This window comes from Pollicipes pollicipes, unplaced genomic scaffold, assembly GCF_011947565.3.
Source record: "Pollicipes pollicipes isolate AB1234 unplaced genomic scaffold, Ppol_2.1 Scaffold_4881;HRSCAF=5763_pilon_pilon_pilon, whole genome shotgun sequence".
Lineage (NCBI taxonomy): Eukaryota > Metazoa > Arthropoda > Thecostraca > Pollicipedomorpha > Pollicipedidae > Pollicipes > Pollicipes pollicipes.
The window spans coordinates 38,295,920-38,318,396 of NW_023596576.1; the positions used below are offsets into that span (position 1 = coordinate 38,295,920).

The following is a 22,477-nucleotide window of genomic DNA, read 5'->3' on the forward strand; positions in this document are numbered from 1 at the left end:
GAGAAGAAGATTTGCTAACTAGATCATTTGCTATAACTATGTAAAATTTCCGTGCCAAACTGAAGTTATTTGTAGCGTTGTTTGACCTGAGACGCAGAGCAGCGGGCAGGAGTTTGCACCGAATCACTGACAGTTTCGAAGAGAAGAACCCCTCTTTAAGGGGTGAGGTAAAAGTAGGAGATAAACCGCATACGGCTTGCTGGAAAAAAATACATAGCCATCCGCCATTTCAAACTCCGATGCTATCCTGTCATCGAGTGAGCGCGTCTGAGTACAGAATCTAGACAAGCTCTGGAGCAACGGCAGGACTGAACGAAAGTACGAGCCCGGATAGCGAGGTCATGATCTGGCGATTCATGGCTGATTCATGGCTTATGATTGTAGTGGTCAGGATTCCAAGGTCCGGATTGGAACAGTTACCCACAGTAGGGTCTACGGCTGGGGAAATTGTGTTCGTTCACATGAGAGCAGTTTTATTTCTTTGTTTATGCAAACACGTAACCTGTGGGACTGAAGCCCTTCTCTCCATGTCATACAGGGGAAGACGCGTAGCCTGCGATCTGGGGCAACTACGGGACTGAAGCCCTTCTCTCCATGTCATACAGGGGAAGACGCGTAACCTGCGATCTGGGGCAACTGTGGGACTGAAGCCCTTCGCTTCATGTCATACAAGGGAAGCACACGCCAGGGTTGGTCTAACCTGCGATCTGGGACAACTGTGGGACTGAGGCCCTTCTCTTCACGGCATACAAAGGAAGGACACGCCAGGGTCGGTCTGTAATAGGACGCGCCTCGGGTTACAGCCCCCAATCACCCCAAGGCCCCTGGCCCTCGCTCAGCCGACGAGTCGGAGAGAACGTCGGCCAAACTACGACAACGACAAAGACGGCCAGCCGCGCGGCCTACGCATAGATCGATGCGAAATGCATGTCCTCGGCTATTGTGCTACGTTACAGCCCACACGAAATGCATGCCCCCACGCGTCCACCCCACGTGTGCCCTGAATACTCGGAAGGCAATGCTTTCGCCACTGTTTTCCAGAGGCACGTGCGTAGGATGTACGCGTCAGTGATTCGGGAGTGGGCACGTATGGACCAGCATATATTGCGAGCCTGTCCGATGCAATACAACCAGTGTCTTCTCAGCCTTTGGCGCAATATCTCCGAGATCCCGACTACACAACCTCGTCCGGCCAGGGCGAGTTGAGTTCCCCTCCCCCCCCCCCACGGGGATCTCAAACTTCCAAACGCTGGATGAGAAAGAAAGGATAAGGCTGTGAAGCTCTTGTCGAATCATGAAGAATGCGCACCAATTTTTCATCTTAGGTCAAAGGTGAGGCAACTGGAGGTCACGAAAGGTAAAAACTATTGTCGCGATAAACGCTGATAAAGTCTGTGTTAATACGCCAAAACAGACATTAAGTGCGGGTAAATAAGCGTTAAGACTGTGGAGGGTCCACTCCGACCATTTCTGCTGCCCCGCAAGAGCCAGGTCAGATATCTCACCGTTCAAAACGGTCTACCAGTAGCCTACTAGAAAGATGCTTTTTCACGATGCAGTTCTGGCTATGTTTATTCTTTTAGATGCAGCTGTGGTACAAAACCTTTCCAGATGCAAAGACAATTTTAGGCTGGCTTAGAGGTTCTTTAAGGTCAACTAAGGCCGTCAGCTAATTACTTCATAGACGTGTCCTCATCAAATTTGAAGAGGTGCCGTGCCGATATGCACCTATCTGTGGTCGCTTTCCCGTGGCATGTCCATAAAACAGACATTTACATGAAGAAAAATGCAGAAATACGGAAACAATAGACAGCTCAACTGGGTTTTCTGATAACTCCGAGTTGATGCTCATTTTTCTAAGATTTTCTGTTTAGGATAGCCCGCTTTTGGGCGTGGAATACTAAGGTTTATTCCCATGAGAGTGTGGGGCATGCCTCAGCCTAACAGTTATAGTGGGCAGCACCCCTCCTGCCTTCTGTTCTCGGGCATGTGGACAGAGACCTCTGAATGGCCTTTGGTTAAGACCTCTGCCCATCACTACTAAGGCCTTGTTGTGCCGCAGCAGCGACAAAATGTAACCAGGGATATTTTTGCGGGGCAGGCTGTGTTTCGTTCGCTTCGTGCTGATTCGGGCTGTGTTGCGCGTGGGATAAGGTGGGGCAGGAGACAATTCATAACTGTAGTCCTTAGTAAAACGCATGCTTCCTTCAACCTCGAAACCGTGGCCAAATGAAACCTAAAGGCTCCATTTGGGAGTCGCCCTCGATTGTGGGGTGTAGACGCTCATTTCGAACTTGGCTTGGTTTGCGTCATCTTTCTGTTGATATCGATGTCCACAAATAAAAAATCCTGCTGGTGCTGGGTTGGCTGGAATTTATTTGTAAACCCTAGGGCAAGGTTGGGAGTCAACCTGTTTGAAGCTTCTTGTACATCAGTTCAGTGTGGGCCTGTCTAAAACATCCTTTCACTGACCTAGAGGCTTAGGACACATTGGTGCACTAAACCTCATGTTTTCATGTGCCAAACTTAGGCCAGGCCATTTTGTACTGAAGTGTCTTGTTGCTTTTGCATGAGAAGTGTTTCTGGTAAATGTTTGTTAGAGATGATTATGCAATATCATAATCCTTGGAAACATGCTTGGTGTGCTAAAATTAATGGGTACTGTCAAAGTCTGAGTGTTCAGATCTGTGGCATACATGTGCTGAAAATGTTTCTTAGATGCTGGGGCTATAATGCTGCTGTTACCCTGGGCATATTCTGTAGCTTTTTTTAGTTGGGAGTCTTCCCATAGTCATAGTCAGAGTGAGGGCAAATGTCAACTGAATGAGGGCAATTTTGATCTGGATTTTGCAAGCCATCAAGCATGTAGTCTTAACCCCTCAGTTCCTATGAAACCATAGCTGCTGTATCCCTCCCCCCTTCCTCTTCACTACATTTCAGGCCCTGTGCAGAATTGCCCTAGTGACTCAGTCAGTCAAGCACCTGCCTGTCAACCTACTCAAGTTGGGGTACAAGGGTTCAAGCTGCTTCTGTGCTTTCTGTTTGCTCCTGGCTGGGTTGGCTTGCAGCCAGTGGCGGTAGTCGCTCTTCGAGGTCCGATGAGGTCATAAAATGGGGTGGACTATGTTAAGCTCACATCACATTAAACCTTTGCCACAAATTTCTGCTTTTGAACTAGAATTTCTTCAGTGTCTGTACAACAAGCTTTGCTTATTTTGAACTCTGATCTCAGAAATCTATCCAGGAAAAAGTTTGGACAAAAGTAGTGAATAACTGCTGCTTTTTGTTTGATGGAAACTGTGCCTTGATATTTCTTGCCACTTTGTGCACTATTGCATTTGGATGATACAAATGTAATGGGGATGTCTCAGAAAATGTCACTTTCCAAAATGCGACAGTTTCTGACCAGGATGATTCAGCAAACGGTTGTTTATAGCCGGAAGGCCCAACAATGCTTTGTGTGCTCCAGCTGTCCAGAATTTTACCAGACAACATCAGCCCCATTTGCAGATGAGCCAAAATGTTGAACAAAGTTGCTACAATCAGTAAATAACAATCATCTGGGGAGACTTATCAAGATCCAGTTTTTACATTGATGTGATGTGCTCCAGATTTTACCAATTTATTTGGCCTTGGCACAAACACAACATTTTAGATCACCCCACTTGTTGACCGCAACACTATGACCCTTCTTTTGTTGGACACTTCATGACTAAATACAATATTTTGTGAATTATAGGCATTTTGCTAGCAGGCTGTTGTTTATCTGAGATGCTGAAAAAGTTGTCATAACAAGGTATTAAAGGGGTCTATCTGTGCGACATGTTTAGTCATGATGTCAAAGGATGCTTTGTTTTGAAGATGTGGGTCCCATCACTCTGGCATTGAAACTCATGTGGATCAGTAAGAAATTTTGAATCATTTCTATGTCTTTCTGTACTATTTATTAACATGCAACATGACATGCACAAGCTGTAATGGCTACATAAGCACTCAAGCCTTTTATAGATCACTGAAGTCATTTGGTATCCAACTCTCTTCTTTGCCATTTAATTGAACATGTATGAACAAAGTCTGCTGCATAGATTTTACTGGAACTGGTTTTTGAAGTAAAAACGAGCTAATTATCTTGAATGCCCTAAAGTTACACATGCATTAGCCCAGCCCAGCTCAGAGTACTGAATTCATATTTTGAAGGAGTAAACAGTTAAATTGAAAAATGCATCTGGTTCATAAAAGAACTGTTAATGATAATGATGCCTTGAGGATAGAAAACTTTTAATCTCATAAGTGTCACATTTTTGCCCTGTTGTGTTGCATAAGATGGTGATCATTATTAACAAGCCTTTTGTGGTTAGATTGTTGGTGTGTTTAGAAGGCACTTTAATTTCATTGTCAGCTCAGACTAAATGGGGCAAATCCTGTGCCCAGTGGTTGGCACCTTTGTATCCCACACAGGTGAGCAGGGAACAGATCCCTGTTGCAACATGACTGTAAAGTCATAATGCTGACTTTAGACACAGCACCACAACAAAGTGTGGTGCTGTGTGACAAACCACCATGCTCAGCTGGATATTGCAGTGGCCTAGCCATGAGACATTCAAACTTGTTGCACTGACTTCTGCATCACATGTTGGTATGTGTGATAGCAAATAGGTTTTGTTATCGCTGACAACACATTTTTTGTTCCCATCCATATAATACAGTGGTGCAATCAAATGGACATAACCCAGACATACCAAATGCAAAAATGAAAATGCATATATTCAGATATGCTTGACATTCCAATGTTCATGCAGCTTTTTGCACCATGGATGGAGTGCCAGTGAAGATTAGTGAACAGTGCCGGCCGCCAGGAAAAGTTCATCTACCAGCATCACTTCGAACACTTCCGCCGCCGGAGGTTAACGTTCAAACGGTCAGTGTGCGTGACTGTCTTTGAATTAATGTTGGTTGGCGAGACTGTTTCTTATCTTCTGAGTCTGAATTTGTGCTACCATGGTGACACTGCAGATACACAATTGTAACTGTGCCATTGTTCGCACTGAAAGCTCAGATGCAACAGCACTTGAGCATACCACTGTCTGATATATGTTGGGATGGTGGTATGTTTATCTCAATAATCTGTTATTTGTATTTAATGGAAACTGCCCACGGTGTTGCCTCATGATGCTGATAAAACACAATGCCACTACAGTACACTTTCGAGTTGGAGGAAAAGGCTACACATTGGGTGCAGGAACGTCGAAGAAATCTGTTGTCCGAAAGAGCGGAAAGACAGAAACGTTTAGAACTCAAAGATGCAGCCAAACAAAAACAGAAAGAAGAACTGGAGGAATTAGCGAAACAGGAACAGCAGGAAAAGCTTAAGAGAGAGGAAGAGGAACGGCAGCGGCAGGAGACAGAAGCGGCGAGAATGTTAGCCGAAGAAGAGGAGAGGTTACGTCGCGAGGAGGAGGAAAAACTGGAGGAATTCCGACGACGGCGTGAACAGTTGTCTCGCCAAGAGAGTGAGACGGCGGCAGAGCGCGTGCCCGCCGCCGAGGTGCAGGCCGGCCCGGAGTCTCAGCCGCCGGAGCAGGGGGCGACAGTATCGTGCGGACCGGAGCCGGAGGAGCCGGCGGCTGCCTCGCCTCCCACCGGCACGCCGAGTCTGCCGACGGCGACGGCGACGGTGCCCTGCCCGCCGGCGGCTGACGCGTCGTCATCGGCGCCTGAGGCCGCGCAGGAACCCGCCGCCGCTCCGGCGGCAGCCGCGCCAGCAGCCGTCGCCCCAGTCGCCCCAGCCGCCGTCCCAGCCGCCGCCTCAGCCGCCGCCCCGGCCGCCGCTCCGGCCGCTGCCCCAGCTGCTGCCCCAGCTGCCGCCCCAGCCACCGCCTCAGTGGCGCCCGGCTGGCCGGCGCCGAGTGTCGTCTCGTCAAACCCGTTCAACCCATTCGCGCGGCCGGCAGGCTCGGCCGTGCTGACGCCGCAGTCGTGGCAGCAGCCGGGCGCCGGCGCCGCACCCTTCCGCGGCAGTGGCTTCAACTACCGCGACTTCGAGAGCCAGGCCAGCGACCCATTCGACAGCGCCGAGCTCAAGACCATCAACGACATGGAGGAGCTGGCCTGCGTATTCCGGCCTTCTGCCAACGCCGCCGCACCCGGCCCATCTCACTCGTCGGCCGCATACTATCAGCAGGCGGAGCAGCGGCAGAACCAGCAGCAGGGACCACAGCCTCCGCAGCAGCAGCAACAGCAGCAACGGCAGCGGCAGCAGCAGGGAGCACAGCAACAGCGGCAGCAGCAGCAGCCACAACAACAACAACCACAACAACAACAGCAGCAACTGCAGCAACAACGACAACAACAACCGCAGCAGCAACAACAACAGCAACAACAGCAACAGTCGCAGTCGCAGCCCCAGCAGCGACCACAGCAGCAGGTGCAGTCGCAGCAGTACTTCCCGCGCGCCGGCGGCTCCACCAGCGGGCCGGTGTCCGCACCGAGCCCGGCCGTCACCGGCTACAGCTACCAGCGCGGCTTCACGCCGTACCCGGGCCAGGCGTACGGCCGGCCAGCTTATGGCCCGGTCGCCAAGTTGCCGACCGACCAGACGGGCTACCGGTACGCCGGGTACGCGTACAGCGCGGCCGGCGGCGGCGGCGGCTCGTACGCGGCTCGTAATCCGTACCCTGCGGCGACCACCGCCGAGCCGACGGCCGCCTACCCGGCCGTGTCCTCGGCATCGAGCGGCGTCGTGGCGCCGGCGCAGGCCGACGCCCAGCAGCTGCATGAGTTCTACACGCGCTACTACGCGTCGCCCGGCCTGCGCAGCAGTCGCAGTGTGCCCGACCTCTGCGAGGAGGTGCAGCGCGAGGCGGCCGCGGTCGGCGACGTGAAGCGCACCAAGTCGCACACCCCGCCGCCGCAGTGTGCGGCTGACAGGCCCGCCGCGGCGCAGGTGCGTGGCGGGGATAACGCTCGCCTCCTCTGGGAGGTCCTCGTGCTGGGTCTGTGGTTGAATTTCGGTCATTATGATCAGGGTGGAAAGGCCGGTGCACGAGTGCAAGTCGAGTACTAGATTAGCTTTGGATGATACATAATTATTAAACTGTTAATGCCATTTTATTTCACATTTTCCAGCAATGTCATGAATGGTGGTATATGTTCTTCACGAGTAAAAGGCTTAAAGGCCAAAAGGTACGCGTGTCTTGTTGCGCTATGCCGCCAAAAACGTATCAGTTTACGGAATGTTTGTTATTAGCTGGTTCTTCGCAAACATTTGTGTAGGTGGCGGATGTGATTTTTATGCTTCACAATAAGTTCGAAATGATGTGGTTGTGGTATGGTGATCACGTGTTCTTTGTGTGCTACATGTAGTGCATATACATCAATATGTGTCTTTTCCCTTGCTACGTCAACATCGTTGTTCGGCCTGGTGCTCCGCCACGATGTCTGGAATGTCAATGAACTGCCAATAGTCGGACGTGCTGACGACTTGTGACTTGACACGGCAGGGCCTGGTGCCGCGGCCCGAGCCGGCGGCCGAGGCGGCCGACCCGCTGCACGGGCTGGAGCCGGCCGCTAAGGCCCGGCTGCAGGAGCTCGGTCAGATGGGCTTCCCTCTGGACCGGCTCAGGCGGCTGCACAGCCAGTTCAACGGTGACGAGAAGCAGGTAACGGGGCCCGACCGGTGCCCGACGGTCCTGGCGACGCCAGCGTGGTAACGGGGCCCGAGCGGCGCCCGACGAACCTGGCGAGGTCATCCTGGCGGGAATAACGGGCTCACCTGGGCTCTCCATCTGGGGGACGAACGGGGATTCTGTGATGCTAAAGCTGCCGGTGCGGTCCTGACAGCAGGTTTGGGACAGAAGATGTCATACGTTTTGATTGTGACTGTGCGTACCTGGCATGAGCCTGTGCTCTCAGTTGCTGCCTCTGCTCCCGGACGCCTCCTCTGCTCCCAGTCGCTTCCTCTGCTTCCAGTCGCCACCTCTGCTCCCAAACGCTACTTCTGCTCCCAGTCGCCACCTCTGCTCCCAGTCGCTTCCTCTGCTCCCAGTCGCCACCTCTGCTCCCAGTCGTTCCCCCTGCTCCCAGTCGCTTCCTCTGCTCCCAGTCGCCACCTCTGCTCCCAGTCGCTCCCTCTGCTCCCAGTCGCTACCTCGGCTCCCAGTCGCCAACTCTGCTTCCAGTCGCCATCTGTGCTCCCGGCGCTGCTTCTGTGCCCGTGGCACTGGCTTCGACAGTGATCTTGTGACACTGACGGGTCACGACGCCGTCTAACTTCTCACCGCGCGTGCCCCGCCGCTAACCGCGCGCTCTCCGCCTGCGGCAGGTGATCGAGTTCGCGCTGTCGGCTCAGCGTCTGGAGGAGGCCGGCCACTCGGCGCTGGAGGCCGAGCGCGGCCTGCTCGAGTGCGACGGCGACCTGGGCCGAGCCGCCGACTTCCTGAACTCGCTGGCCCAGCTCACCGGGCTCGGCTTCCCGGAGCCGCGCGCCCGTGACGCGCTCCGCCGCGCGGACATGCACCGCGACCGGGCACTCGACCTACTCATCCAGGGCTAGCAGGCACTGTGACCGGGCGCTTGACCTGCTCATCCAGGGCAAGCAGGCACTGTGACCGGGCGCTCGACCAGCTCGTCCAGGGCTAGCAGGCACTGCGACCGGGCGCTCGACCTGCTCATCCAGGGCTAGCAGGCACCGCGACCGGGCGCTCGACCTGCTCAGGCAGGGATAACAGGCACGGCGATCGTGTGCTCCACCTGCTCAAGCGGGGTGTGCGTCGGACCATTCCCAGGCGGTAGTGCACCGTCGGCATTAAGTGCGGCTGTTGCCCGAAGTATTTGGTGGGAGCGAGCCTGCCACGTTCCGTGCGTCTGATTCCATCCCCGGTGATACTCCCGGAGCGGGGTCCGTCTGCCGCTCCGGGGACGGGCATAATCGACCCTCCGCTGTTCCTTATGCTGCTCGGGTGGTATCTGTGACTAGTGTTTCCAAGATAGTAACTGGACATGGAATCTACAAGTCTCTGGCAGGGAAAGGCTGGATTCCTAGGGTCCGGCGCGTCCCGTATCCCTGACAATACGCGAAGGTGGCCCGCTGGTTGCACGGTCGGCTGTGCAATGTATAGTTGTATAATAGGCGCGGACGCGTCGGCGGGCGCCCGCTGTCCAGTTCATCTGCGGTGATATTCGGTGGCTGGCCGCCGCGCCAGGCTGTCGGGACCACGTTCAGGCGGCGTGTTGCCGTGTGTGCGCCGTCGCAGGCCGGCCACCGCGGCGCGGCGCGGCTCGGCGCCCACGTGTTCAGGGACAATGGCGGAGTCGCGATCTGAGCGCGGTGTGGCAGTTCACTTGTATTCATGTCTCTGCACCACGCGCTGTATGGTATATCAATATATTGGAAATGTAATCGTTCCGTGTGCTGGACATGGCTGACCGCCGAACTGTAAATCCAGCGGCGGTTACGTGGCGCGCCGCTCGGAACGGCACCTCTCGGCAAGAACAGACACTGGAGGCGGACGGAGACGAGACGGCCGTCGCAGGCCATGTCCCGGCTTGTTCCTCCAAATGTCCTGCAAGTGGCTGATGCAAGCCGTTGGCCGGCGTCGTGTAGGAGAGAGCAGATAGTCTCTGTTCACGAAGGGGGAGATCGCGTGTGGTACGCCAACGCCATCTCGCGGTGGATGGGCTATCAATAGGCGGCAGCACATATCTTATTTGGGCTCCAGGACGCTCTTCTGTGAAGGGAGTATCATGACAAGCCTGATAAATTGCATGCCGGCTTGCAATGATTCTGTTAATTTAAATTTATAAAGAAACAGACACGTATGTACAGCTATTCGCGAACAATTAAAGGACCTTATGCCGTTAATGGATTCTAGATTCGTTGCGTTAGCGTGAAAGTGAAGTTTGTAGGGAGTGTTCCACTTTTAAATGGGGTTTTCAACTGAAATAACCATCTTGACAGCCTTTCGGCGCTGTTCAAAATCCTGCCCTTCTTAAGACCTAAGCTTCTCTAGTTTTCTGAGCTGCACGCCCGCGAAAATGGGGACGGGTATACCAGCAAACGTATTTCAAAGTCACCTTGGCATTCATGACATTACAACAACAACATTTAAATCCTGTCATTACATTAGCTTTGCGGCGATTAAGGCCAAGAATCATACAATTATCGAGGTGTTCATATCTGGCGATCGTGAGCGCGATTTCCAAACATTAATGTCGTCAATGCCCCACCAATGCTGTGCAAGGTACGATGATGCAATTAAACCGCAGGACTTTACAAGGAAAAGAGCGAACGGCCGTCCAAGCAAGACATCACAGTTTTTGCTCATGCCTGTGTAAACCATGCATTGGCCCTCGCATTGATTTCGTGACGTTATGCTGACAGGATGGTTGCCCGTCGCGTAATGAATGTCTTTGAGACACTGGGTGCGTGGGTATCTGCGGAATTGTTCGCGAATAGTCGTACAGCTTGGAACATTTTCTGGCATGCCAATTTACACAGTTCCCGAAGTTTCTTGGAGAAGTACGTCAGATCATTGACAAATAACTTCCGGCTGGGGTTCGTTGAAGTGAACCCTGGTTCAAAGTTACATCTACAAGAAAATGTTTCTCAACGTGGTTAGTTCTGGTTTTCATAGTTTTTCTACGTTGCGGTTTTACTGGTCTGCTTACTGGTACGCTTACGTGGTCTGCAAACGATATTTAAAGTCTCCCCTATGTCACAGACCTGGATGGAATTTAGTTCTGAATCTTGGTAAAAATATGCATGTAATGGAATCACGTCTCGTATATATATATATATATATATATATATATATATATATATATATACATATACAGATAGGCATGTGTGGGAGGGGGGGTGCATACCTTTGCCCTGAAAGTGAGGTTCTCACCAGTTAATGACATTCTTTCACCTTGTAAGGTTATTTCACGCCACCAATCTAAATTGTGCTTTGGATACAATCTTTTGCATCAGAGAGAATCTCGAACATTCCAAAGCATTCAACTTTGAAATCAAGGTCATGGAAAACCAACGGCCTGATAGTTGATCCTAGCGGTAAACTGACACGATATTTTATAATGTAAAAGGTGATAAATCAATGTACACAGAGAGTTAATATGATGAAAAATGCAATGAACATAGCATTTTAGTTAAACACACATTTAAAATGCCTGCGGATTCCGTCATCACCAGCACCTTATGAGGCATAATTCAAGTATTGTGGGCCTAATATGTCTTCCATCACAGCATCACATGCAAACATGACCTCACTTAATACTGTATCAAACTGCAAGATTTCCTTAGCTTCGTCTGTAATCGTAGTGTGATGGTCCGTCTACTGCCCCATACCTTTAGACTAACAAGTAGACTGATTTTAGGGCTACCCGCCGCGCGGAATATGTGCCACAGGCTATCAGTTCGACAGATATCAGAATAATACGGAACCGAGTGAGATGCGGCCTCTGTTCTTTGCTTTCACAGTACGCTGAGCGCCTCATTTGGTGTCATGAGGGATACCTGCTCCGTGGTGGCCATCAACAGGATGAGATCAACGCCGCGTTTATACATTAAGGAATAGTGTTGTTGGCCTACCTCGGCATGACTCGTGCTAAGCCTTTCTGTTGCGGACTGCAACACCTTCTGAATCCTCTGGCAAGCAAAGGTATTTTTGATATTTTATTCACGCTTGGCATTAGATCACGTTTGTGATTAGCCATTGGATACGTGCTTTTTCCCACTGTTTGAGATGAACAAGACAGTAACCAGGGGCGAACGCAAATTTGCGACGGGGAAGGCGGGCACAACCAAAAAATATTGGCCCAAAATTCATTTAGGTGTGCAGGAGCCGCGCAAAATTTCTTGCCGGCAAGAAAAGTACGAACGAAAGTTGTTTGGAACAATGCATGACATCCATCAACATCTTGTGTTTCGATCAGTATAGTTTTACGTGTCTACATGCAGTTTCTAATTGCCAACATTTTTTCACACACAAACTAATGCATGCAATGAATTTGATACGGGGTGGAAAGGGCACGTGACCCTGGTGCCACCGCGATTACGCTAGCAATGCCTTGATATAATGTAGTAATGCTCCGGGAGTGATGCCTTTTTAAAAAGCACGAAGCTGCTAGCCCAAGTACGAATGATCGCTTACCGGGACATAGAGGATGTTATCACGCAAGCCATATATTGCTTGACATCACTCTACAATTCATAGTGTTGCGAACGGCCACGGAGGTTATGTTGACCGATTTTACTGAGATGCACAGATTTCCACGCAGAACAAAAAAACCGTTTGTGACTTGGGTCCTGAAAATATGTGCGTAAATAGCCGAGTATAAAGCGAAACACTAAGTCGCATTCCCTTCATTCCTCCGGGCCAATTGTGGCCAAAGAGTTCCTGGGATGGTCATTGGCTGTCGGGTGGCAAGCCACCGGGATCTGCGTGTGTTTTGCACATGTGCGGTACGCTGAAGAAGTCTTCTTGACCCTTGAGATGCTTTGAGAAGCAGCTACCCGGAAGTGCAAGGCATTGATAGCGAAGAGCAGGCACGTACCGCTCACAGCCTCCCCCCCCCCCCCCCTGCAGACGCGCGCTTCCGGCGCGGGCACGCCGGACACTCGGCTGACGTCACATCTCTGACAAGCGCTTGGCCGAACCCTCGCCTGACCGGACACCGAGCGGGCCGGACGTCGCCCGGCTCCGCGCGGCGGCCGCTCCTAATGACACGGTGCGCCGGGTCGTTCCCGCAGGGCGCCGTCGCCGCTGGCGGCGACTGTCCGGCCGGCTTTGATGCAACATCGGGCTGCAGCTGCTCCGACCTCACGCGCCGTCCAGCGGCGCTCGACGAGCACGCCCCTCGCCAGCAACAAGCGGCACGGACGCTCACATTTTTTCGGCCAGCTCGCTAATCTGCCGTGCCGGCTGTCATAACAGCGCTCTCGCTAGGCCACTCTCTCATTTGATATTCATAAGCCAATTTGAACCAGTCATATTGGCGGCGGCGGCCGAGTCGCCGGCGCCGCTCGCTGCTCAAAAGGCGGACAACATTCGGCCTGGCAGTTTCCGATGAGATGTTGTTTAGCGGAGCCCGACTCGGCGCTCGTCTGTTTGATGATGCTCCCAAATCGATGAAAAAGTCCAAAGCAGCGCAGACCGGTTGAGGAAATTTGTGTCGGGCCCCAGCGTGCGTCTAGAAATGGCGGCGCGCGAGTGAAATGGCCGGATGCCAGCCATAAACTGGCGTCTGGCATCAGTTAACTACCACAAGCAAAAACTACCAGCAGATATGAACAATCGACTATTCCCTCGGTGTGGCATGTTTAATGTGCATTCATTTGGCGTACTGCACCTAGCTTAGCCTTGTACGTCCCCTATAACAGTATTTATAGGTGTTAGTGCGTATAACGTACGTGGTATACACATCTATGGTACATGTGTACATGCTGTATTTATAGAACTACATCATGATCTACCGCCGTGAGTGCCCCTGAACGTAAATGCGAAGGCCATGGCGCTACAGATAATTCATGGTGCATGACCTACGAAAGATAAGTTTTTCAGAATTGCGAAGAATATGTCAAAGTGAAACGCTCAGGTACTGAAAGCTTCAGTGCCATGCGTTCCATAATTATTCACTCACTCTGCTGACATTTCATACAGGACCAAATGTGCGCCGATGTTTTTTTTTAGCCTGCCTGTCCTTATGTTTATTATGTGTGAACATTTGGACAAGCAGAGCATACACGGATGGACCAATCGTCGCTAAACCTTCATCGTCGGATTCGACGCGACGGCAGACAGCTTACAGTGCCGGTTTCGAGCCGATTGACGCCTGTTGACACGGGCCACGCGCCGGTCCTCAGAGATATACAAAATTGAACTGTCACGAGTGCGGGTCAAATGGACGGCCGCACGGGCGCACCCGTCGGCGAGAATAGGACCGCAGACGCGATCTACGATCGTGTTAGTGTCCGGCCCGCCTGCGCGGGCGCGAGCCTTCGTCAGGTACGTGTGTGGACCGGGACGCCTCCGGGTCTCCGACGCTCCTGAACGCATCGATACAGTTGCTTGGCCGTGTGCGGTTATCGTCAGAGTCACGAGTGAATTCGAGAGGGAGCGAGTCGAGAGGCTCAGCTCAACTCAAGCTCTACCAGACCTACCCCCCCCCTTCCGCGCCATAATGCACGTGGAGTCCAGCCTCAAAGTCAGGAGCATAGTCGAGAGCAAGGGATTCGAGACGATCAGCTCAACATCAGACCTACCCCACCCCCTCCCTTCCGCGCCATAATGCACGTGTGAGGCCAGCCTCAAAGTCAGGAGCAAAGTCGAGAGCAAGGGAATCGAGAAGATCAGCTCAACATCAGACCTACCTACCCCCCCCCCCCCTCCCTTCCTCGCCATAATGCACGTGTGAGGCCAGCCTCAAAGTCAGGAGCAAAGTCGAGAGTAAGGGAGTTGAGAAGATCAGCTCAATATCACGCCTGCACCTCTCACACATGGGGTGGGCTGTGCCCATATAAGGAGGACCTCGAGTTGCAAAACTTGATACACCGTTGGTATGTACAATATTCAAGACCAACATACCGGCAGATATGCTCCTGCGATTTGGTACTGTCTGCAATGGGCGGTGCGTGGTACATGCGCAGACCTTTTGATGCCCCTCAGCAATTTCCGTTGGTCAGGTGGTGCTCCATGCAATGGATTTCGCATACAAGGTCCTTGAAACATTTCAGACTCACCGGCACGCGTGATTTACCTGCGCGCGGTCGGCAACAGAGCTGGCAACTGCACCCTCTCACATACACAACCGTCACGTACCAGACGGGAGGAGTCCATAACGAGATGAGCTAGGACTACGAAAGCTGGTGCACTTCACGACCTATGCAGCTGCTATGAGGGCACTCACTTTTCCGTGACATAGTTGACTTGGGTGGCTCGTGGCACACGTAGTCGCGTTTAATACCCCCTACTTCCTATAGCGATGTCTGACATTCAGACGTGAGGTTTGGACATTGCATGAATGTTCCCTAGGTCCACAGATTTTGTATGCTGGCCATGCCAGTATTTTGTTGGAGTTCGGCCAGTGTCGATACTGGCAGGTACACGTGCAAAGTGGCTCCCCCTCCCCCCCCCCACACACACACTGGGAGGGGCCGTGTCGGTGATGGAATGAACCAGGGCGGCCAAAGTTTGCATGCGGCTGGATGTGCGGAGTGCCAAGATGGATGCCAGTATAGTCACATTTGTTTCAGAACGTCGCGTTGAGATGGCTTATGAGGCACATGTGCACTCGGGCATTCGCGCTTGCGATCCTAGAGGGGCCCGGTCCGCGAGCAGCATCGGCTGCCCCGGCAGGTGCACGATTCATGTTTGATTGCAGTGCTTCTCCCCTGAAGTCCTGGAGCCCTCAAACTGCGCATGTGAACACGGCATAAGTGAGGACATCAGGCTATGTGATAATCGTAGCGACTGAGCCCCCCCCCCCCCCCCCCCCCATTAGCATGTGTCACATCTCTCGTCCTTAACCGGGCCATTGCTCGTGTTCGGGCGAGGTGTTTGTAGTGTGACAAGCTAGATGGAAAAGCGAAGAGCTAATTCAAGGCATTTGCATTAGGTGCAGGATGCCAGTGAAGTCGGACTGCACGTGGAAGTGGTTTGCCCCCTCCCTCCCCCCCCCCCCCCCCCCATTACCGTCGAGTGGCCAGTGCCCCGTGCGCGACAATCCGGGGCACTGGACCTTGGAAGGTAAGACCATCATCAATACACGTGTTTAGGGCCAAGTGCAGTCAGCTTCGAGCTAGGCGGGTGCAAGCGCAGACTTGCCAACAGCTACATGAGTCGAAGTCACCACAAAACGTGCAATGATTGACGCTCATAGTTGTTCGCTGGGAACGAACCTTGTCGTGCAATAGATAGGACAGTAGTATTAGCATTATTCCTCGGAAAAAAAAACGGGAGAACAGGGATATAGTTAGGTTCATATTTCGGCTACAATGCTTTTCTCGAAACAAGAGCAGAAGACGGTATAACTGTCATAACAACAACTGTGACAATAACTGTGACAACAACTGTGACAATCTCTGTGACAATAACTGTCTCATCTATGTGCCTAATGTTCCTCGGTAATGCACCGAACAACTTGTCGTGCAACAGCTGCATTGTGGGGCACGTGGGAGCGCAGGCTTCTTTCCAATGCTAAAAGGCCGTGTCCCACAGCTGAAACTTGGCCCACTAGATCCTTATGGATCTGTACCTGATCGATGGGCGTGTTCCATCTGGGTCAAACCTACTGCATGTTTACCATGCCAACTGCAAGCCGCAGACGTATTCCATCTGTCATATTTATCATCCGAACTGCAGCTACAGGCGTGTTTCATCTGGTCATGTCTACCACCCGAACTACAGCTACAGGCGTGCTCCATCCGGTCATGTCTACCATCCGAACTGCAGCTACAGACGTGTTCCATCTGGTCACGTCTACCATCCGAACTGCAGCTACAGGCGTGTTTTATCTGGTCATGTCTACCATTCGAACTGCAGCTGCGGGCGTGTTCCATCTGGTCATGTCTACCAGCCGAACCGCAGCTACAGGCGTGTTCCATCTGGTCATGTCTACCATCCGAACTACAACTACAGGCGTGCTCCATCCGGTCATGTCTACCATCCGAAATGCAGCTGCGGGCGTGTTCCATCCGGTCATGTCTACCATCCGAACTGCAGCTACAGGCGTGTTCCATCATGTCATGTTTATCATCCGAACTACAGCTGCAGACTTGCCTTCTGACCGAACATCTGGCGAGCTGTGCCAAGCACGGGATGGCATGGAACCGACAAATCTGGTGCACCGACGTGTGCAATTGTTACGTGGCCACGCACATTTTCTGATGTAGGTGCGCTGCGTGGCTTGTGGTCCATGCGTCCATATCCGTGCCCTTCCTTCATTCAAGCCCCCCGTCTGTAGCGCACTGTTTGGTGCCCGCCATCGCTATGTGAGCGTTTAGTTCTTCTTGGGGTAGGAGCGCTAGTTGGCTTGTGGTGAGCGAGCACAGATTTGGTATCAACTACTGTATTTGCTGTAGCCTGTGTTTAGCCTTCGTGTGGGCCATTTTGGCTTTTCGTTGGTGTTGATGCATGATGGCGTGCCGCTGTAAGGGGCAGCCGTCTTCGAAGCGATGGTCAAACCTGACCTCGAGAGTGTCATGCGCGAAAAGATATCCTTAATAACTCCCGGGTGATGCTTTCTGTTCCCTCGGGGAATGTTCAAAAGCAAAATTTATCTCGCTAAAGCTACTTAAATTTTCTTTAAAGTTGAGATGTGTATTATTCTTTACCCAACTTGAGCCACCTGGGGGGGGGGGGGGGGAGCATGAGCGGTTAGACCTCATTGTGTCTTTCCTTGGTCAAAGGTCACAGCGCTCTTTCTAGCTATTGATGAGCACACATATGCCCACTTCAATCAGAATATCGGGCACAGAGTGTGCGCGCTGGCCCGCCGTTGGCTTGGTGTTGCCCGATCTAACAACTGATATTTAAAGGCACACCACATTATGCTGTCATCTCCTCGGCTATTTGCGGTCGCTTGGTCATAGACCTTGCCTTTGACGCAAACCAATGTTGGGTATATTTGGTTGACTCCAGTTATAAGCGGAAGCAGAATATAACAAACCCTACATGTGTTTACGTCACCCAGTCCTATGTTCAATAGCGCCACAGAGATGATAAACCACCAGGCCTCATAAGCCAACCGTTGGCAACACCTTCGTGCCTCTTGTCTTGAGGCGCAAGAACAGAAACGGGGTTTCGTAGCTAGTTAGACAATGCGACCTTTTGGTAGAATATGTGAAATAAAGACACCATCTAATATACATCTTTGTGACTTCATGGTTGCCGTTCAAGTCAGCAATTGTCTATCTGTGTTCAATTATTTGATGCAATCGTAAACCTTGGTCTGTCCCATAACCTGGCGTTATGTACTTACGCAAATTTCTCCCATGGTCATTGCATTCATTTGGCAACGTTTTGTGACATTGAGAGGATGAAGGTCATTTAAGCGTTTTGTAACTCTATTTCGTGAAACACGGAACGAGTTCCTCGCATGCAACTGCCAGGACATCATAAGGACAAAAACGCTAGCCGAGGGGATTTCCACGTACGCTTAAGGAGGTGAAGCGCTTGCCATAAAGCCGCGATTTGGCCCGCCAGTTCCATCCAGAGGCGTCACGAACAGCGTGTTTTAGTGCCGCGCGCCGTTTCCTTCCAAGCTGTTGGCTCGATAGCCGGATGGCGGCACCCGCCGTGGGCGGCGCCGTGCCCGGAAAGCCCGGGCGTGCCCGGACCCTATGGACACACCATTATACGGACAATCACGCCCGCATCGATTTTCGCCGAGACGCGGCTCGCTTCGGGCGCGGCCAGGCGTCGGCGGCGCCGCTCGTGAGCTGCGGACGGAGGAGACGAGCTCTGGCTGAACTGCAGGTGGATGAGGCGAGATCTGGCTGAGCTGCGGATGGATGAGACGAGCTCCGGCTGAGCTGCGGGCGGATGAGACGAGCTCTGGCTGAGCTGCGAGTGGATGAGACGAGCTCTGGCTGAGCTGCGGGTGGATGAGACGAGCTCTGGCTGAGCTGCGGGTGGATGAGACAAGCTCCGGCTGAGCTGCGGGTTGATGAGACGAGGTCCGGCTGAGCTGCGAACGGATGAGACGAGCTCTGGCTGAGCTACGGGCGGATGAGATGAGCTCCGGCTGAGCTACGGACGGGTGAGACGAGCTCCGGCTTGGTTTCTTGACGGATGAGACGAGCTCCAGCTGAGCTGCAGATGGGTGAGACGAGCTCTGGCTGAGCTGCGGACGGATGAGACGAGCTCTGGCTGAGCTGCGGGCGGATGAGACGAGCTCCAGCTGAGCCGTGGGACGCTCGCTTCGGAGATATCTCGTCGCTGACGGTCGGTTTTAAGATATGCTTCTCGTATCTCGGCATTGATGTAAAGTCCGGATAGCTCGAGTTGCGTTGATTCTTGAATGGCTTGATTTCTTGCATGTAAACATCCGTACGGTATATGTGTGAAGTATATTTATGGGTAAAAGTATGTTTAAGACAAAATGCAGGTAAAATGCACTGTAACGCAACTATGGCGCTATTAGCCTATATTAGATCTTTATTTTTGTGTTAGTAATGACATCGATGACACAAAAAATGTCCGGAGGAATCTGAATATCCCACGTAGCTATAATATGGCAAATAAGTGTCACTTGATCCTGTTGCCTGGCAGCACTTAAGTCGTACGGAAACTCGTCCCTCACTCTCCCCCCCCCCCCCCTCCCCCTCACACGGCCATCCCCCATCAGCAGCACCAAGCCACACCCGTGCCAGGGGTTTGTGTGTGAGTGGACCGCCGTTAGGCCGAGGTCGAGGATGGGTCGGCCCGGGCCGGGGCGGGGCGCCGGCTGACACCGGTCACCGCCGCCGCCGCCGCCGGCTGCCACCGGCTGTCACAGCGCCGGCTGCCCTCGCCTGCCGGCGGCGCGCGCTTCCCCGAACTCGGCCCGTGACACGGCCGTCACGTATGTCTGTAAGTGGCCGGCCCGCTGCCGGCTCGTTAGCGAGCGCCTAACCGGGCCGGACAGCGTGCCGGCCACGGCCGCTGATGGACCGGAGCTGATGAAGGGGTCGCTGAGGACCAGCTTATGTTAATAAGTCAGGCGGAAATTGCCTGATGCGGACATCTCGCGGTATTTCGGGTCGTCGTCTTTGTTCGTGGACTTGTTCTTAACTTTACTGCCCTCGTTCCTAATGGGTCAAGGGCTGTGAATAATTCGTGGGGTGCAGTCAGGCTAGCCGAGTTGTTAACTAGCAGGGCGGGTCATAGTGAACTTAGGAGCCGTGGCTGCGCCATTAACTTGATGTTGGAGCTGAATCGGTTATTAACATGAAGACCTCTGCAAATGATGCGGCTTATTAGTACCACTTCTGCAGGGGACTTCTGCCGTAGGCGTACGTATGCGCGCTGTCTGCAAGTTTGCGTCAAGTCAGATTTGTTTCATGATTAAGCTACCACGCCAAATGTTTGTTGGGTAAAATATTGTGCTTGTAAGAGGAGTTCGAAAAAACGTTTGCAAGTGCTCTGTGAGTTTGTAAAATGTTTGCAACTACGCTGTAAGTTTGTAAAACACTTTGCTGTTGCAAGAAAGAGAACATGGCTAAGTTACAGGCGAACATGCTATGATGATCCTGAATATCACTGGATACCAATAGGCGCATTCAAAAGCCCCAGTAGGGCAGAGCAGTTGGGTGACGGGATTGCCGCAGCCACAAATGTGAGCGTCATTCCCCCAGTGAAAATGAGCCTAGCTTTGACATGGACGGTGATCCAATCTAACCGAGTCTCCATTCACATATTAGCGTCCTCACAGTCACCTTTATGCCAACTGTACTGCTCTCGCGGTTCGATCAGTGCTCTTCACGCAAGGCGTGGGAACACCAGCGCCTCTTAACACGCGCCTGGGTGGCCGGCTAGATACCCTTCGCTGGGGTGGGGGGGGGGGGGGGGGGGGGGAGGCAATTTGACCCCCCTGAAGTCTCGAGAACTAAAAAAGCTAGATACACCAAACTCACAGCGTTTGTTGACCTGTACGTGGACTTACTTAGGGCAAAGTTTGAGGTTCCTAGGTCATGGCCTTCAGGTTAAATAAGCTCAAACGAGGTCAAATTCCAGGTTGGTCCCAAAGTGCCCCAGAACCTAGACAACTGTTTCTAAGCAAAAGGTCATGTGCTCAGTTCAGGTCAGTGACCTTATTTCACCTTTTGAAGATCATGGTGACCATGATCCTGACCATACAAGACTGCTATGAGTTTTGCATTTGAATAAGTGACAAAGATTACGCTAGGTAGTATGTTTCTAAAACAAAATATTGGCCTGGGCCATTTTAGATCTATGACCTATTGCGACCTCTAAGAAGTCCATGGTAGATGTAGAATGTGGTTCCTGCAATCAATAAATTCGAAATGAGCACCAGAAACTATCTCATACAGCAAGCCCTAGGGTAATAAAAACCTTGGTTTTTATCATGGTCTGACCTTTACAACTGACCTTGGGTCAACGTTATTTGCTCATGCAATATTTATGTTGCGCAAGAAAGCATGTCAGCGATGTATGGCTTCGTCTAACACTCCGTTGTTGCATCATATTGAACGATTCCCTAAAAATTGGCTTCGCAGAAACCATGACTGGACTTTGACCTGCCATAGGTCAGCGACCTTACAAGGTACATATAAATTGTTGATGCCAAACGATCTGCTATTCAATTGTCTACAGCTATGCAACATTTGGCGCGGCTGCGCCGCGCCGTTCGGAAACCATTCTGGGAAAACCTTTGGGAGGTCAATTTGACACCCCTCCCACCCGAGCGCATGCCAATGCTGTGCTGTTCCTGAGGAGAGAGAGAGAGAGAGAGAGAGAGAGAGAGGAGAGAGAGAGAGAGAGAGAGAGAGAGAGAGAGAGAGAGAGAGAGAGAGAGAGAGAGAGAGAGAGAGAGAGAGAGAGAGAGAGAGAGGAGAGAGAGAGAGAGAGAGAGAGAGAGAGAGAGAGAGAGAGAGAGAGAGAGAGAGAGAGAGAGAGAGAGAGAGAGAGAGAGAGAGAGAGAGAGAGAGAGAGAGAGAGAGGAGAGAGAGAGAGAGAGAGGAAGAGAGAGAGAGAGGAAGAGGGAGAGGGAGAGGAAGAGAGAGAGAGAGAGGAAGAGAGAGCGCTCTTGCAAACTGAGGCTCACAATGCTGCATCGTCTAGCGAACAGGGCAACGAACCACTACGGCAAGGAAAGCAAAGCATTTAATGCAGTTATGAACATTTATGAAATCAAAAGACGAAGCTACGCTGTTATGTTTTTGGAGTGGTACTTGAACCAAACGAACCATAGTTCGACCGGATCAAGGGTATGATTTTGACATGCAAGCCTCTGTCGTATGACTTCAGGTTTGAGGGCCACAGCGGTGGTTCACTGGGGAAAGACATGCTGTCCGTGCGCTACTAACGTGCCGCGCTGATAATGAATAACTTTGATCCAAATTTAGTGATGCCTCATGCACATTCATATCTCGTGCAAGGACAATGCGAATCAAGGCGCTTCAGACTGACACGCCAGATATCCAATCCAAAAATATTGGCTTACATCGAGCGTATTCCAATGCGGAGGGATGTAAGCCTGAGCAAGACGGCCATTGCCGTGGCTTTTCCGGCTCCGTTGCTAGCTTGCGGCGGGACCCGAGTCCACGCGTCGTTCTGATTGTCCCGGGTCCTCTCAGCAACTTCAGCGAGTCACGCCACCGTGGCATACGGCGTACGGACAACGTAATGATCAACAGTTTACTTGGACCAGTGGTGTCTTTAATTTTGGAAGACGGCTCAACCCACGTGCCGCTCCCTGTTTTCAGCGATTTCCAGCATGTTACAGCCGGTGTTGCTGCTTACGGGACCTGCGGCAG

General features: G+C 52.1%; 1 long non-coding RNA gene across 1 annotated transcript; it reads left to right on the forward strand.

Annotated features, from left to right (window-relative positions):
- Positions 1 to 2,087: 2,087 nt before the first annotated feature.
- Positions 2,088 to 5,580, forward strand: LOC119101388 (uncharacterized). The gene is made up of 3 exons (XR_005094547.1): positions 2,088 to 2,154; positions 4,800 to 4,918; positions 5,198 to 5,580. It is a non-coding gene; the product is annotated as an uncharacterized LOC119101388 (long non-coding RNA).
- Positions 5,581 to 22,477: the final 16,897 nt, after the last annotated feature.